This window comes from Arachis hypogaea, chromosome 12 (assembly GCF_003086295.3).
Source record: "Arachis hypogaea cultivar Tifrunner chromosome 12, arahy.Tifrunner.gnm2.J5K5, whole genome shotgun sequence".
NCBI lineage: Eukaryota > Viridiplantae > Streptophyta > Magnoliopsida > Fabales > Fabaceae > Arachis > Arachis hypogaea.
The window spans coordinates 106,119,414-106,138,105 of record NC_092047.1 but is presented as its reverse complement, the minus strand read 5'-3'; the positions used below and the strand labels follow the sequence as shown (position 1 = coordinate 106,138,105).

General features: G+C 36.6%; 2 non-coding genes across 2 annotated transcripts; one reads left to right on the top strand and one right to left on the bottom strand.

The window, feature by feature from the left end:
* The first annotated feature begins 834 nt into the window (after positions 1-834).
* LOC112731197 (small nucleolar RNA R71) lies at positions 835-942 on the top strand. Its single transcript, XR_003166986.1, has one exon. It is a non-coding gene; the product is annotated as a small nucleolar RNA R71 (small nucleolar RNA).
* A 13,804-nt stretch (positions 943-14,746) lies between these two features.
* Positions 14,747-14,854, bottom strand: LOC112731497 (small nucleolar RNA R71). Its single transcript, XR_003167271.1, has one exon. It is a non-coding gene; the product is annotated as a small nucleolar RNA R71 (small nucleolar RNA).
* Between the last annotated feature and the right edge of the window lie 3,838 nt (positions 14,855-18,692).

The following is an 18,692-nucleotide window of genomic DNA, read 5'->3' as shown; positions in this document are numbered from 1 at the left end:
TATTGATCACTGGACGTCCCAGGAGGTCTTCCTCCTTGGGATTCACGTCCTCTCCTTCCCTTACAGGTTCGGCCATTTTGGTTATGTCAATGGCCTTGCACTCTCCTTTTGGATTCTCTTCTGTATTGCTTGGGAGAGTACTAGGAGGGATTTCAGTGATCCTTTTACTCAGCTGGCACACTTGTGCTTCCAAATTTCTAATGGAAGACCTTGTTTCATTCATGAACTTACAGTGACCTTGGATAGATCAGAGACTAAGTTTGCTAAATTAGAAGTATTTTGTTCAGAGTTCTCTGTCTGTTGCTGAGTGGATGATGGAAAAGGTTTATTATTGTTAAACCTGTTTCTTCCACCATTATTAAAGCCTTGTTGAGGCCTTTGATCCTTCCATGAGAGATTTGGATGATTTCTCCATGATGGGTTATAGGTGTTTCCATAAGGTTCACCTAAATAATTCACCTCTACTATTGCAGGGTTTTCAGGATCATAAGCTTCTTCTGCATAAGAAGCCTCTTGAGTACTGTTGGATGCAGCTTGCATTCCATTCAGACTCTGAGAAATCATATTGACTTGCTGAGTCAATATTTTGTTCTGAGCCAATATGGCATTCAGAGTATCAACTTCAAGAACTCCCTTCTTCATAGGCGTCCCATTACTCACAGGATTCCTCTCAGAAGTGTACATGAACTGGTTATTAGCAACCATGTCAATGAGTTCTTGAGCTTCTGCAGGCATTTTCTTTAGGTGAATGGATCCACCTACAGAAGTATCCAATGACATCTTTGATAGCTCAGATAAACCATCATAGAATATATCCAGGATGGTCCATTCTGAAAGCATGTCAGAAGGACACTTTTTGGTCAGCTGCTTGTATCTTTCCCAAGCTTCATAGAGGGATTCACCTTCTTTCTGTCTGAAGGTTTGAACATCAGCTCTAAGCTTGCTCAGCTTTTGAGGAGGGAAGAACTTGGCTAAGAAAGCCGTGACCAGCTTATCCCAAGAGTTCAGGCTATCTTTGGGTTGAGAGTCCAACCACACTCTAGCTCTGTCTCTTACAGCAAAAGGGAAAAGCATGAGCCTGTAGATTTCAGGATCTACTCCATTAGTCTTAACAGTATCACAGATCTGCAAGAATTCAGTTAAGAACTGAAAAGAATCTTCAGATGGAAGTCCATGAAACTTGCAGTTCTGCTGCATCAGAGAAACTAGCTAAGGTTTCAGCTCAAAATTGTTTGCTCCAATGGTAGGAATAGAGATGCTTCTTCCATGTAAATTGGAATTAGGTGCAGTAAAGTCACCAAGCATCCTCCTTGCATTATTATTATTTTCGGCTGCCATCTCTTCTTCTTGTTCGAAAATTTCTGAAAGGTTATCTCTGGATTGTTGTATTTTAGCTTCTCTTAGTTTTCTCTTCAGAGTCCTTTCAGGTTCTGGATCTGCTTCAACAAGAATATTCTTGTCCTTGCTCCTGCTCATATGACAAAGAAGAGGGCACAGAAAAAATAATAATAATAATATGGATCCTTTATACCGCAGTATAGAGGTCCTTGTGTTAGTAGAAGAAAAGAAGAAGAAAATCTGAACTCAGAGAGAGAGAGAGGGTTCGGATTTTTGGTGGTGTGAGGAAGAGATGTTAGTAGATGAATAAATAAATAGAAGGAGATGAGAGAGAATGAATTTTCGAAAATAATTTTTGAAAAAGAGTTAGTGATTTTTGAAAATAGTTTTTGAAAAATGTTAGTAATTTTCGAAAATTAAGATTAAAAAATTAAAATAGTTAGTTAATTAAAAAGAATTTTTGAAAAAGAGGGAAGATATTTTCAAAAATTAGAGAGAGAGTTAGTTAGGTAGTTTTGAAAAAGATAAGAAACAAACAAAAAGTTAGTTAGTTAGTTGAAACAAATTTTGAAAATCAAATTTTTGAAAAAGATAAGATAAGAAGATATTTTTGAAAATATATGATTGAAATTAATTTTTTTGAAAAAGATTTGATTTTTAAAATCACAATTAATGACTTGATTCACAAGAAATCACAAGATATGATTCTAGAACTTAAAGTTTGAATCTTTCTTAACAAGTAAGTAACAAACTTGAAATTTTTGAATCAAAACATTAATTGATGATGTTATTTTCGAAAATTATGTGATAAAAAAAAAGAAAAAGATTTTTTTGAAAAATATTTTTGGAATTTTCGAAAATAACTAAGAAATTTGAAAAAGATTTGATTTTTGAAAAAGATTTTGAAAAAAAATGAGATTTTTAAATTGAAAATTTGATTTGACTCATAAAAACAACTAGATTTTAAATTTTTTTTTAAAAAAGTCAAATCTAATTTTCGAAATTTTAAGAGTGAAAAAGGGAAAGATATTTTTTTTATTTTTAAATTTTTAATGATGAGAGAGAGAAACATGAAAATGATGCAATGCATGAGAATTTTGGATCAAAACAATGAATGTATGCAAGAATGCTATGAATGCCAAGATGAACACCAAGAACACTTTGAAGATCATGATGAACATCAAGAACACATTTTTGAAAAAATTTTTTATGCAAAGAAAACATGCAAGACACCAAACTTAGAATTCTTTAATGCTTAGACATAAAGAATTCAGGAATGCATATGAAAAATAAGAAAAGACACAAAACATGCAAATGCAAAGATCAAACAAGAAGACTTACCAAGAACAACTTGAAGATCATGAAGAACACTATGAATGCATGAATTTTTCGAAAAAAATGCAAGATGAGTATGCAATTGACACCAAACTTTTAACTTGACTCAAGACTCAAACAAGAAACATGAAATATTTTTGGTTTTTATGAATTTATGATTTTTTTGTATTTTTATTTTAAAATTTTCGAAAATCATTTTAAAAAAGAACAAATAAGGATTCAAAATTTTTCATATGAATTCCAGGAATCTTGTACTCTTTAGTCTAAAACTTCAATCTGAGGGTTAGACATGACTTAATAGCCAGTCAAGCTTTAGCATGGATTTACATCCATTGAGGTGATTAGTTGAAGACCAATCCCAAAGGAGTTTGGGTATGGCTTTTCAGCCAGATAGGATTCAACATGTTACCATGAAACTCTAGAATTCATTCTTGAAAGTTTTGAAGCCATAGAATAATTTATTTTTGAAAACATTATTTTTATTATTTTTTTTTCGAAAACAAAGGAAAAATTTTTTGAAAGATTTTTTTTTAAAAAATTTTTTGAAAATAAAACAAAAAGAAAATTACCTAATCTGAGCAACAAGATGAACCGTCAGTTGTCCAAACTCGAACAATCCCCGGCAACGGCACCAAACCAAAAACTTGGTGCTGTTGCCGGATCAAAATTTGGCACTGATGTTACCGGACCAAAAGCTTGCCGAAAACTCGAACAATCCCCGACAACGGCGCCAAAAACTTGGTGCGCAGAAATTGTGATTACACTTTGATTATGTAAAATTCATTGCTCTTTCTTTCCCTGGTGATGGCGCCAAAAATATGATGCCAATACCATGGTTCACAACTTCGCACAACTAACCAGCAAGTGCACTGGGTCGTCCAAGTAATACCTTACGTGAGTAAGGGTCGAATCCCACGGAGATTGTTGGTATGAAGCAAGCTATGGTCACCTTGTAAATCTCAGTCAGGCGGATATAAAACAGTAATGGGGTTTTCAAAAATAATATAATAAAATAAGGATAGAAATACTTATGTAAATCATTGGTGAGAATTTCGGATAAGCGCATAGAGATGCTTTCGTTCCTCTGAACCTCTGCTTTCCTGCTATCTTCATCCAATCAGTCTTACTCCTTTCCATGGCTGGCTTTATGTAATGCATCACCATTGTCAATGGCTACTTTCGGTCTTCTCTCGGGAAAATGATCCAAATGCCCTGTCACGGCACGGCTAATCGTCTGGAGGCATCACCCTTGTCAATGGTTACATCCTATCCTCTCAGTGAAAATGGTCAACGCACCCTGTCACGGCACGGCTATTCATCTGTCGGTTCTCGATCATGCTGGAATAGGATTTACTATCCTTTTGCGTCTGTCACTAACGCCTAGCACTCGCGAGTTTGATGCTCGTCACAATTATTCAATCATTGAATCCTACACGGAATACCACAGACAAGGTTTAGACTTTCCGGACCCTCATGAATGCCGCCATCATTCTAGCTTACACCACGAAGATTCTGATTAAGAGATCTAAGAGATACTCATTCAGTCGAAGGTAGAACGGAAGTGGTTGTCAGGCACGCGTTCATAGGGAATGATGATGATTGTCACGTTCATCACATTCAGATTGAAGTGTGAATGAATATCTTAGAAGCGAAATAAGATGAATTGAATAGAAAACAGTAGTACTTTGCATTAATCTTTGAGGAACAGCAGAGCTCCACACCTTAATCTATGGAGTGTAGAAACTCTACCGTTGAAAATACATAAGTGAAAGGTCCAGGCATGGCCGAGAGGCCAGCCCCCAAAACGTGATCACAGGATCAAAATACAATCCAGGATGTCTAATACAATAGTAAAAGGTCCTATTTATAATAAACTAGCTACTAGGGTTCAGAAGTAAGTAATTGATGCATAAATCCACTTCTGGGGCCCACTTGGTATGTGTTTGGGCTGAGCTTGAAGTCTACACGTGGAGAGGTCATTCTTGGAGTTGAACGCCAGCTTTTGTGCCAGTTTGGGCGTTGAACTCCACTTTGCAACTTGTTTCTGGCGCTGGACGCCAGAATTGGGCAGAGAGCTGGCGTTGAACGCCAGTTTGCGTCATCTAAACTTGGGCAAAGTATAGACTATTATACATTGCTGGAAAGCTCTGGATGTCTACTTTCCGACGCAATTAGAAGCGCGCCATTTTGAGTTCTGTAGCTCTAGAAAATCTATTTTGAGTGCAAGGAGGTCAGAATCCAACAGCATCAGCAGTCCTTCTTCAACCTCTGAATCTGATTTTTCTCAAGTCCCTCAATTTCAGCCAGAAAATACCTGAAATCACAGAAAAACACACAAACTCATAGTAAAGTCCAGAAATGTGAATTTAACATAAAAACTAATGAAAATATCCCTAAAAGTAACTAGATCCTACTAAAAACATACTAAAAATAATGTCAAAAAGCGTATAAATTATCCGCTCATCAATAACAAAAAAAATATAAAATACAATAATTAAAAGTCAAATCTAGCTAAGATGCTCCTTTGGGTGAGTTTGACCCGCACTTTTGGCGTTCAGTGCCAGAACTGGCAATGAGTTTCCATTCGGTTCTGTCTTCTTGGGCACTAAATGCCAAACTCAGCGTTTAGCGCCCTTCAAGGCAGTGATTCCTGAAGAAAAGAATAAACTATTATATATTGTTGGAAAGCTCTGGAAGTTGGCTTTCCAACACCATTGGAATTGTATCAGTTGGATCTCTATAGCTCAAGTTATGCTTGTTGGAGTGTAAGGAGGTTAGGGTTGACAACATCCACTTTCTTCCTCTTTTTTTGCTCAAAACTCTGCCAAATTAGCCCGAATTTCACCTAAAATAATAAAAACACCAAATCAACTCAAAGTAGTATCCAAAGAGAATTTTAACACTAAAATATGATTAAACTTACTAAATTTAACTAGAAAATAAGCAAAAAATGAGTATAAGATGCTCACGCATCACTCACCAGGAGAACTCGCCTAATATAGGGTTCTGTGATGGGTTGGTAAATTGGCTAAATGAGGAGGAGGCTACAGAGTTAGAGTTGATGCCATCTATTGAAGAAATAAAGGAGGCAGTTTGGAATTGTGAATCAACTAAGGCACCAGGCAGTGATGTGTGTAATATGAATTTCATTAAGAAGTGTTGGGAGGACATTGGAGGGGAGTTCATTGAAGTGGTGATGGGATTTTTTCTAGTCATCTGTATTACCTAAGGATTTGAATGTTACTTGGGTGGCTTTGGCGCCAAAGTTTGTTGGAGCAAAAGAGATAAAGGACCTTCGGCCGATTAGTATGGTGGGTTGCGTATATAAGGCTATTTCAAAGGTGCTTGTTCGGAGGAGGCGGAAGGTAATGCCAGGTTTAGTAGGAGAAATGCAGAGTGCTTTTATGCAGGGTAGGAAAATACAAGATGGAGCGTTGATTGCATGTGAAACTATGCAGCGGCTGAAGTCGAGGAAACAGAGTTCGACGATAATTAAACTGGATTTTCAAAAGACTTATGATAAAGTTAGGTGGAGCTTTGTGGATATTGTGTTGTAGAAGATGGAGTTTGGCCATAGGTGGCGGGAGTGGATCAGAGAGTGTCTATGCTCGTCGTCTATGTCGGTACTCATAAATGGGTCTCCCTCTAAGCCCTTCAATATGGAAAGGGGTCTGCAATAAGGAGATCCAATTTCTCCTTTTCTGTTTGTGCTAGTTATGGATGTTCTCTATAGGATGATTGGGCGGCAGTGGAGAATGGACGCATTGCTCCTCTGTTAGTTGGAAGGGATAACATTGAGTTGTCACATTTGCAGTTTGCAGATAATATTATACTATTTTGTCCTACTGAAGAAGAGACTATCAAAAATTACAAGTGGCTGCTACATTTTTTTGAGATGATGTCAGGGCTGAGTATTAATTTTGATAAGTCCAACTTGATTTCGGTGAATTGTGAGCAGGATTAGACATGGCAGATGTGTCATCTATTGGGGTGTAATGAGGCGTTATTACTAGTCAAATATCTTGGCATTTCTTTGGGAGCGAATCCAAAGCTAGTCAAGATGTGAAAACCAGTGATTGATAAGGTGGAAGAAAAGCTAAGTTTGTGGAAAGCAAAAACTCTCAATAAAGCGGGTAAGCTGATTCTCATTAAATCTGTTCTTAATAGTCTGCCTATCTACTATCTCATCTTGTACGAAATACCGAAGGCAGTAGCGAAAAATTTGATTTTCTTACAGAGATGATTCTTGTAGAGTAAGGAGGATGGGAGGAACAGGATTCCTCTAGTGAAATGGGAAATTGTTCAAGCCCCAAAAAAGGCAGGTGGGCTAGGAGTTGATGACACGGTAATTCGGAATACAGCTCTCCTGTTCAAGCGGTGGTGAAGGTTTTCGAAAGAGGATTGCCACTATGGAAGAAAATTGTGTGCTCCTGTAATAACATGAATCCTTACAAGATGATTTGTGGGCAGCCTTTACCTATAAGAGGTAGTTTGTGGAAGGATATCTGTCAGTTACAAATTAGAGAGCCACAAGTGAGAGAGAAGACGATCAGTAAATTGGCTATGGAACTAGGAGATGGTAGGATGATACGATTTTGGGAGGACAACTGGTTACCGAGTGGTATGCTAAAGGATATGTTTCCAAAACTTTTCTCGATCTCAAATCTTAGAGGATCTGTTATAGGGGATTGTGGGTTCTGGGATGGGTTAGAGTGGATTTGGAATTTTCAATGGCGGAAAGAGTTATTTCCATGAGAGTTGGAAATAGTAAACCAGCTTCATGAGGTTCTACAATTAGTTAAACTAACAACTGAAAGAGAGGATAGAGTGTTTTGGAAATTTGATAAAATAGGAATTTACTCAACTAACTCCTTTGTACAGGTGTTGTAGGCAGAAGTACTACTGGAGAATATAACAAGCTATAGCTTCACTAGTACTATTTTGCGAGATTTGTCCCACCAAGGGTTGAGTTATTTACTTGGTTTGTGTTGGTTGGCAGGGTAAATACAGAGGAAAGACTGTGTAAATTTGGTGTTATTGATTAGAATGATCATATGTGTATATTATGTAATAAATATGTTGAAATGGCTTTTCACTTGTTCATTGGGTGTGAGCTCACTTGGCAGGTATGGTGTGCTTGGTTGTTCACTCTTGGAATGATGTGGGCTATTCCAGGTACACTAAAGCAACACTTTGAAAGTTAGATGGATATACCAGCAAGAAAGGTGGAGAAGAAAAGGCGGTTGATTGGCTTTTTGCTGTCATTTGGACAATTTGGTTAGAAAGGAATAATAGGATCTTCAACAGTTGATGCGTGAGCATCTTCTCTATCTTTTCCTAGTGAATTTGCATTCGAATTGTTGAGTTTAATCAAGATTTAAATATCTTTTAGCCACTATGGATGCTACTTTGAGTTGTGTGCAATTCTTTTTATTTCAGGTAGCATTCGAATGGATTTGATGGAGTTTCTGTAGAAAAAGAGAAGAAAGTGAATGATGCTGTCAACTCTGACCTCTTTGCATTCCAACGCAAATAACTTGAGTTATAGAGATCAAATTGATGTGATTTCAGTGGCATTGGAAAGATAACTTTTAGAGCTTTCCAACGATATAAAATAGTATACACTTCTCTCTCATTTGGTACAGTCAAGGTGGCGCCTAACTTGGAGTTTCTCAAGTTAAGCGCTCTCCAAGTTAGGCGCCAAAACCACAAACTCCACAATTGCGTTCAACCAAGGTGGCGCCTAACTTGGAATTTCCCAAGTTAGGTGCCATATGAAAGGAGAAGCCTCAAGTTTCAATCTGCCAGGGCAATGCCTAATTTCACTGCGCCAGTTAAACTTCAAGGCATGGTCCCCACGCCAAATCAAGGCATCAACGAAGATTTTACTTAATTTTGATTAAAACTTTATTTTAATTACAAATAGGAAAAGATATTATTTAATTTTAGAAAATATATTTTACATTAATTAGGATTAGATATAAAAGGGAAAAGAATCAGCCCTTCGGGCTCTTCTCGGCTCTCTTACCTCATTCCACACTTTACAGTTTTTCAGAATCCTTGTTTTCTCTCTGAACCATGAGCAACTAAACCTCCACTGTTAAGGTTAGGAGCTCTGTTTATTCTATGAATTAATACTATTACTTTTATATTTTAATTCATGTATTGATTTCAATTTCAAGAATTGTTTTCGTTCTTTATCTTATGAATCTGGGTGGAACGAAAGTATGACCCCTATTCTATTCGAGTTCTTGTAAAACTTGGAAAAGTTCTTTACCTGAACAACAGCTTGAAAACATATTCTCCTAAATCACTAATTATCTGGACTTAACGGGATACGTGACATATAATCCTCTTATATTTGGATAATTAGGATTTCTGTGGCATATAAACTAGAATTGAACTTAACCCTCTAATTAGAATCAAGTGACCAAGGAATTGGCGGTTGATGAAGGTTAGGGAAGACTAAAAAGGTTTAAGGAATTAGGGTTTAATCACATATAGTTTGCCATAAATTGAATCTTGCATGATTAAAATAGTTGGTAAGAAAAGTTAATCCAAAAAATAAATATCTCTGAAATCTTAACTGTTTTCTCTATATATTTCACAACCCCTTTACTGCTTGCTTTATTAATTCTCTAAATTTACTGTTTGATGCAATTGAACTCCCAAAACACTATTTTCTGCTTGTCTAACTAAGTAAATCATTCAATCATTGTTGCTTAGTCCATCAATCATCGTGAGATCGACCCTCATTCACTTGAGGTACTACTTGGTACGACCCGGTGCACTTACCAGTTAATTTGTGGGTTATAAATTCTGCACCAAGTTTTTGGTGCCGTTGCCGGGGATCGACTGTGATTGACAACTATTAGTTGCTTGATTGCTTAGATTAGATAAATTTTTTTCTTTAATTAGTTTTTCTTTGAGTATCATTAATTTTTTTTTATTTTATTTTCCATTTCTTTTCCCTTTTATTCTCTTCAGTTTCGTTCACACCCACCCTATTGCATTTGTTTTGTTTTTACATCCTTTTTTTTTATTTTTATTTTCTTATAATAATTTTTTTAGAAGCCTTCAGTTATTTTGTTCATTTTATTTTCCTTTATTTTCATTGTCCTGCTTATTGTGTTTCATATTACTTCGTTTTGCTCATTACATGCATTCACTTTTTCTTTTCTTTTATTAGTTTTATTTGCTTCTTAGCTTTAATTTTCAAATTTTGCATCAATTAGTTTTCTCTTAATTTCTGAAATTAAGCTTAGTGTCACCTAATTATTTTTATTTTAATTTTCCTGTTCATTTTTTTATATAAAAAATTTGAAATTTTCACTTTAGTTTTATTTATAATTTTCGAACTTTTTGCTTTAATTACTTAGTTGTTTTATTTTATTTCTTTACACAAGTTACCTCACTGGAAATTCTCTGCACTCTGACATAGAGACTCCCATCTTTTCTTGTTTTATGTTTGTTTATGAGCATGAATAGGAATAAGGAACCTCTTATAAATTTTGATCCTGAACCTGAAAGGACTTTGAGGCGACGCTTGCAACAAGCTAGACTTTACAAGTCTAGTGAAAACCTAAACGAGACATTTGAAAAGGAAGCTGCAGAGTCCACTATGGATCATAATCATGCTATTAATACCAATGTAGTAAATCCGAATGAGAATGAACAACCTAGAAGAGTGCTTGGCTCATACACTGCTCCCAATCCAGATCTTTATGGGAAAAGTATTGTGGTGTCTCGTATAGCTACAAACAACTTTGAGCCGAAGCCTCAGTTAGTCACTCTGGTGCAGCAAAATTGTCAGTATCATGGACTCCCGCAGGAAGATCCAAACCAATTCATCTCTGACTTCCTGCAGATTTGTGACACTGTGAAAACAAATGGAGTGAGTCCTGAAGTTTACAAGCTCATGCTCTTTCCATTTGCTGTGAGGGATAGAACAAAGCTGTAGCTAGATTCTCAGCCCAAGGAGAGCTTGAACACTTGGGATAAAGTAATCACTAGATTTTTGTCCAAATTCTTCCCACCACAGAAGCTGACTGATGAGCGGATAATTTATACGCTTTTTGGCAGTATTTTTACATGGTTTTTAGTATGATTTAGTTAGTTTTTAGTATATTTTTATTAGTTTTTAAATAAAATTCATATTTATGGACTTTACTATGAGTTTGTGTGTTTTTCTATGATTTCAGGTAATTTCTGACTGAAATTGAGGGACTTGAGCAAAAATCAGATTCATAGGTTGAAGAAGGACTGCAGATGCTGTTGGATTCTGACCTCCCTGCACTCAAAGTGGATTTTCTGGAGCTACAGAAGTTCAAATGGCACACTCTCAATTGCGTTGGAAAGTAGACATCCAGGGCTTTTCAGCAATATATAATAGTTCATACTTTGCCCGAGTTTAAATGACGCAAACTGGCATTCAACGCCAGCTTTCTGCCCTATTCTAGAGTTAAACGCCAGAAACAAGTTACAAACTGGCGTTTAACTCCAAGGAAGACCTCTACACGTGAAAGCTTCAACACTCAGCCCAAGCACATACCAAGTGGGCCCGGAAGTGGATTTCTGCATCAATTACTTATTTCTGTAACCCTAGTGACTAGTTTAGTATAAATAGAACTTTTTACTATTGTATTAGAGATCTTTTGATCATGTTTTGATGATTGAACCCTCTTTGGGAAGCTGGCCATTCGGCCATGCCTGGACCATTATCACTTATGTATTTTCAACGGTAGAGTTTCTACACACCATAGATTAAGGTGTGGAGCTCTGCTGTTCCTCATGAATTAATGCAAATTACTATTGTTTTTCTATTCAATTCGAGCCTATTTCTTCTCTAAGATATTCATTCGCATACAAGAACATGATGAATGTGATGATTATGTGACGCTCATCATCATTCTCACTTATGAACGCGTGCCTGACAAACACTTCCGTTTTACATGCAAACAAGCTTGAATGCATATCTCTTAGCCTCCTGATCTACGATCAGAGTCTTCGTGGTATAGGCTAGAATTATTGGTGGCCATTCTTGAGATCCGGAAAATCTAAACCTTGTCTGTGGTATTCCGAGTAGGATCTGGGAAGGGATGGCTGTGACGAGCTTCAAACTCGCGAGTGCTGGGCGTAGTGACAGACGCAAAAGGATTACTGAATCCTATTCCAGTATGATCGAGAACCGACAGATGATTAGCCGTGCGGTGATAGCGCATCTTGGACCATTTTCACTGAGAGGACGGGAAGTAGCCATTGAAAACGGTGATGCCCTACATAAAGCTTGCCATGGAAAGGAGTAGGAATGATTGGATGAAGCAGTAGGAAGCAGAGGTTCAGGAGGAACAAAAGCATCTCTATACGCTTATCTGAAATTCTCACAAATAAATTACATAAGTATTTCTATCCTATTTTATATTTTAATTATATTTTAATTATCAATTCATCATAACCATTTGAAATCCGCCTGAATGAGATTTACAAGGTGACCATAGATTGCTTCAAGCCGACAATCTCCATGGGATCGACCCTTACTCACGTAAGGTTTATTACTTGGACGACCCAGTGCACTTGCTGGTTAGTTGTGCGAAGTTGTGAAGAAGAACTAAGATTATGAATGTGTGTATTAAGTTTTCAGCGCCGTTACTAAGGAATGAACGATCACGATTTTGCATACCAAGTTTTTGGCGCCGTTATCGGGGATTGTTAGAGTTTGGACAACTGACGGTTCATCTTGTTGCTCAGATTAGGTAATTTTATTTTAATTTTAAGCTTTTTGTTTTTATTATTTTTAATTTTTGAAAAATTTTCAAAAAAAAATTAATAAAAATAAATTATTCTATGTTCTTCAGAATTTTTAAGAATGAATTCTAGAGTTTCTTCATGATTTGTTGAAGCCTGGCTGGCTGTCAAGCCATGTCTAAATTTTTGGACTGAGGCTTCCACTTATCTTGGCAAGAGTCCTTGGACTCTCATCTAATCAGCTGTTATATGCCTGATTTGTATCTGCTGAAGCTTGGCTGGCCGTTGGCCATGTCTAGTGTTTTGGACCGGAGCTTTCACTGAAAGCTTGGCTGGCTAGTAAGCCATATCTAATTCCTGGACCGGAGCTTTAGACTAACATTGCATGATTCCTGGAATTCTCATTAAAAAAATTTTGAAATCCTTATTTTTCTTTTCCAATTAATTTTCGAAAAAAAATCCAAAATTTTTTTTTTAATAAAATCATAAAAAACAAAAAATTTTATGTTTCTTGTTTGAGTCTTGTGTTAAATTTTAAGTTTAGTGTCAATTGCATGTTTTTAAAATTTGTGCATTTTTCGAAAACTCATGCATGGTGTTCTTCATAATCTTCAAGTTGTTCTTGATGATTTGCTTTGTTTGATCTTTGCATTTTTATGTTTTGTGTCTTTTCTTGTTTTTCATATGCATTTTCAATTTGTTAGTGTCTAAAGTTTGAAAATTTCTAAGTTTGTTGTCTTGCATGTTTTTCTTTTCTTAAAAATTTTCAAAAATAAGTTCTTGGTGTTCATCTTGACATTCAAAGTGTTCTTGATGTTCATCTTGACATTCAAAGTGTTCTTGCATGCATTATGTGTTTTGATTCATAATTTTCATGTTTTGAGTCTTTTTATTATTTTTCTCTTTCATCATAAAAAATTCAAAAATAAAAAAAATATCCTTCCCTTTTTCTTCTCATAAAATTCGAAAATTTGAGTTGACTTTTTCAAAAAATTTTAAAATCTAGTTGTCTTTTATGAGTCAAATCAAATTTTCAATTTAAAAATTCTATCTTTTTCAAATCTTTTTCATTTTTTCTTTCACTATTTCGAAATTTTTAAAATTTATTTTCAAAATCTTTTTCTTATTTCTATTTCATATTTTCGAAATTAATGCTAACAATTAATGTGATTGATTCAAAAATTTTAAGTTTGTTACTTGCCTAGTAAGAAAGTAATCAACTTTAATTTTCAAAATCAAATCTTTTTAAATTTCTTTTTCAAATCTTTTTCAAAATAAATTTCAATGACATCTTCTTCAAAATCAATTTCAAAATCTTTTCTAACTTCTTATCTTTTCAAAATTGATTTTCAAATCTTTTTCAATTAATCTTATCTTTTTGTTTGATTCTTATCTTTTTCAAAACTACCTAACTAATTTTCTCTCTCTAATTTTCGAAAATCACTAACCTCTTTTTCAAAATTTCTTTTCATTAACTAATCATTTTAAATTTTAATCTTAATTTTATTCCTTTTCATATTTTCGAATTTTAACTTTAATTTTAAATTAAAAACAAAAACAAAAATATTCTTATTTTATTTATTTAATTTTCGAATTCTTCTCTCTCTCACCCCCTTCTATTTATTTATTTATCTACTAACACTTCTCTTCTACTCAAATTCGAACCCACTCTTCTCTTCTGTGTTCAAATTTTTATCTTTTCCTTCTTCTTTTCTTCTCTTCTTATACTTACATAAGGAATCTCTATACTGTGACATAGAGGATTTCATATTTTCTTTTGTGTTTTCTTCTTTTTTATATGAGCAAGAACAAGGATAAGAACATTCTTGTTGAAACTGATCCTGAATCTGAAAGGACTCTGAAGAGGAAGCTAAGGGAAGCTAAAGCACAACTCTCTGGAGAAAATCTGATAGAAATTTTCGAAAAAGAAGGAGGCATGGCCGAAAATAATAACAATGCAAGGAAGATGCTTGGTGACTTTACTGCACCAAATTCCAATTTACATGGAAGAAGCATCTCAATCCCTGCCATTGGAGTAAACAATTTTGAGCTAAAGCCTCAATTAGTTTCTCTGGTGCAACAGAACTGCAAGTTTCATGGACTTCCATAAGAAGATCCTTTTCAGTTTTTAACTGAATTCTTGCAAATCTGTGATACTGTTAAGACCAATGGGGTTGATCCCAAGGTCTACAAGCTTATGCTTTTCCCGTTTGCTGTAAGAGACAGAGCTAGAATATGGTTGGACTCTCAACCTAAAGATAGCCTGAACTCTTGGGATAAGCTGGTCACGGCTTTCTTAGCCAAGTTTTTTCCTCCTCAAAAGCTTAGCAAGCTTAGAGTGGATGTTCAAACCTTCAAACAGAAAGAATGTGAATCCCTCTATGAAGCTTGGGAGAGATATAAGCAACTGACCAAAAAGTGTCCTTCTGACATGCTTTCAGAATTGACCATCCTGGATATATTCTATGATGGTCTGTCTGAATTATCAAAGATGTCATTGGACCATTCTGCAGGTGGATCCATTCACCTAAAGAAAACGCATGCAGAAGCTCAGGAACTCATTGACATGGTTGCAAATAACCAGTTTATGTACACTTCTGAAAGGAATCCTGTGAGTAATGGGACGCCTCAGAGGAAGGGAGTTCTTGAAATTGATACTCTGAATGCCATATTGGCTCAGAATAAAATATTGACTCAGCAAGTCAATATGATTTCTCAGAGTCTGAATGGATTGCAAGCTGCATCCAACAGTACTCAAGAGGCATCTTCTGAAGAAGAAGCTTATGATCCTGAGAACCCTGCAATAGCAGAGGTGAATTACATGGGGGAACCCTATGGAAATACCTATAATCCCTCATGGAGAAATCATCCAAATTTCTCATGGAAGGATCAACAAAAGCCTCAACAAGGCTTTAATAATGGTGGAAGAAACAGGTTTAACAATAGCAAGCATTTTCCATCATCCACTCAGCAACAGACAGAGAATTCTGAGCAGAATCCATCTAGCTTAGCAAATATAGTCTCTGATCTATCTAAGGCCACTTTAAGTTTCATGAATGAAAAAAGGTCCTCCATTAGAAATTTGGAGGCACAAGTGGGCTAGCTGAGTAAAAGGGTCACTGAAACTCCTCCTAGTACTCTCCCAAGCAATACAGAAGAGAATCCAAAAAGAGAGTGCAAGGCCATTACCTTACTTGGTGTGGCCGAACCCAGAAAGGAGGAGGAGGATGTGAATCCTAGTGAGGAAGACCTCCTGGGACGTTCACTGACCAATAAGGGGCTCCTCAATGAGGATCTGAAGGAATCTGAGGCTCATACAGAGACCATAGAGATTCCATTCAACTTGCTTTTGCCCTTCATGAGCTCTGATGAGTATTCTTCCTCTGAAGAGGATGAAGACATTACTGAAGAGCAAGTTGCTAAATACCTTGGTACAATTATGAAGCTGAATGCCAAATTATTTGGTAATGAGACTTGGGAAGATGAACCTCCCTTGCTCACTAATGAACTGAATGCATTGGATAGGCAAAAATTACTTCAAAAGAAACAGGATCCTGGTAAATTCCTAATTCCATGTAACATAGACACCATGACCTTTGAGAAGGCTCTGTGTGACCTGGGGTCAGGAATAAACTTAATGCCACTCTCTGTAATGGAGAAACTTGGGATCCTTGAGGTACAAGCTGCCAGAATCTCATTAGAGATGGTAGACAACTCAAGAAAACAGGCTTATGGACTAGTAGAGGACGTGCTAGTAAAGGTTGAAGGCCTTTACATCCCTGCTGATTTCATAATCCTAGACACTGAGAAGGATGAGAATGAATCCATCATCCTTGGAAGACCCTTCCTAGCCACAGCAAGAGCTGTGATTGATGTGGACAGAGGAGAATTGGTCCTGCAACTGAATGAGGACAACCTTGTGTTTAAAACTCAAGGATCTCCTTCTGTAACCATGGAGAGTAAGCATGAAAAGCTTCTCTCACTGCAGAGTCAACCAAAGCCCCCACAGTCAAACTCTAAGTTTGGTGTTGGGAGGCCACAATCAAACTCTAAGTTTGGTGTTGAACCCCCACATTCAAATTCTAAGTTTGGTGTTGGGAGGTCCCAACAATGCTCTGAACATCTGTGAGGCTCCATGAGAGCTCATTGTCAAGCTATTGACTTTAAAAAGAAGCGCTTGTTGGGAGGCAACCCAATGTTATTTAATTATATCTATTTATTTTCTATTGTTATTTTATGTTTTTTTTTTAGGTTGATGATCATGTGGAGTCACAAAAACTACTGAAAAATCAAAAATAGAATAAAAAATACCATTAAAAATAGCTCACCCTGGAGGAAGAGCTTACTGGCATTTAAATGCCAGTAAGAAGTATCAAACTGCCGTTTAACGCCAGAAAGAAGCATCAAGCTGGCGTTAAACGCCAGAAACAAGCACCAGACTGGCGTTTAACGCCAGAACAGAGCATGGAAGTGGCGTTAAACGCCAGAAACAGGCTACATTTGGGCATTTAACGCCAAAAACGCCAGTATTGCATACAAAGGGCGTTTTGCACGCCTAATTGGAGCAGGGATGCTAAATCCTTGACCCCACAGGATCCCCCACAGGATCTGTGGACCCCACAGGATTCCCACCTACTCTAACTCTTTCTCTTCACACCTTTTCATAACCCTCTTCCCCAAATACCCTTTACCAATCACCTCAATCACTCTTCCCCATCACCTCTTAACCACTCACATCCCTCCACTCTTCCCCATAAACCCCACCTACCTCCAAAATTCAAACTTTTTTCCCTCCCAAACCCAACCCTAATGGCCGAACCCTAAACCTCCCTCCACTCCTATATAAACCTCTCATTCCTTCTTCTTTTTCACCCAACACAACCCTTTCTTCTTCCCCTTGGCCGAATACACACCTCTCTCCCTCTCCTCCATTATTCTTCCTCTTCTCCTTCTTTCTTTCTTCTTTTGCTCAGGGACGAGCAAACATTTTAAGTTTGGTGTGGTAAAAGCATTGCTTTTTATTTTTCCATAACCATTAATGGCACCTAAGGCCAGAGAAACCTCAAGAAAGAGGAAAGGGAAGGCAATTGCTTCCACCTCTACAATTCGACTGGAATTGACATAGAGGGAGACATCCTCATTGATGAGGACAAGCCCATCACTAAGAAAAGGATGGAACAAATAAGAGATCATGGACCTCAACAAGAGCATGAGGAAATTCCTCACCATGAAATCCCTGAGATACCTCAAGGGATGCACTTCCCTCCACAAAACTATTGGGAGCAAATCAACACTTCTCTAGGAGAATTAAGTTCCAACATAGGACAACTAAGGATGGAGCACCAAGAGCACTCCATCATCCTCCATGAGTTTAGAGAAGATCAAAGAGCTATGAGGGAGGAGCAACAAAGATAAGGAAGAGACATAGAGGAGCTCAAGAGCACCATTGGTTCTTCAAGAAGAGGAAGACGACACCCTCACTAAGGTGGACCCATTCCTTAATCTTCTTGTTCTTATTTTCCTATTTTTCGTTTACTATGCTTCATGTTTATTTATGTTTGTGTCTTTATTACATGATCATTAGTGTTTAAGTGTCTATGTCTTAAAGCTATGAATGTCCTATGAATCCATCACCTCTCTTAATTGAAAACTGTTCTAAAAAAAAAAGAACAAGAAGTACATAGTTTCGAATTCATCCTTGAAACTAGTTTAATTATTTTGATGTGGTGACAATACTTTTTGTTTTCTGAATGAATGCTTGAACAGTGCATATGTCTTTTGATATTGTGGTTTATGAATGTTAAATATGTTGGCTCTTGAAAGAATGATGAAAAAGGAGAAATGTTATTGATAATCTGAAAAATCATAAAATTGATTCTTGAAGCAAGAAAAAGTAGCGAATACAAAATCTTGCGAAAAAAAAAAGAGAAGAGAAAAGAAAAATGCCAAAAAAAAAAAAGAAGCAAGCAGAAAAAGCCAAAAGCTCTTTAAACCAAAAGGTAAGAGCAAAAAGCCAATATCCCTTAAAACCAAAAGGCAAGGGTAATAAAAAGGATCCAAGGCTTTGAGCATCAATAGATAGGAGGGCCTAAAGGAATAAAATCCTGGCCTTAGCGGCTAAACCAAGCTGTCCCTAACCATGTGCTTGTGGCGTGAAGGTGTCAAGTGAAAATTTAAGACTGAGCGGTTAAAGTCAAGGTCCAAAGCAAAAAAAGAGTGTGCTTAAGAACCCTGGACACCTCTAATTGGGGACTTTAGCAAAGCTGAGTCACAAT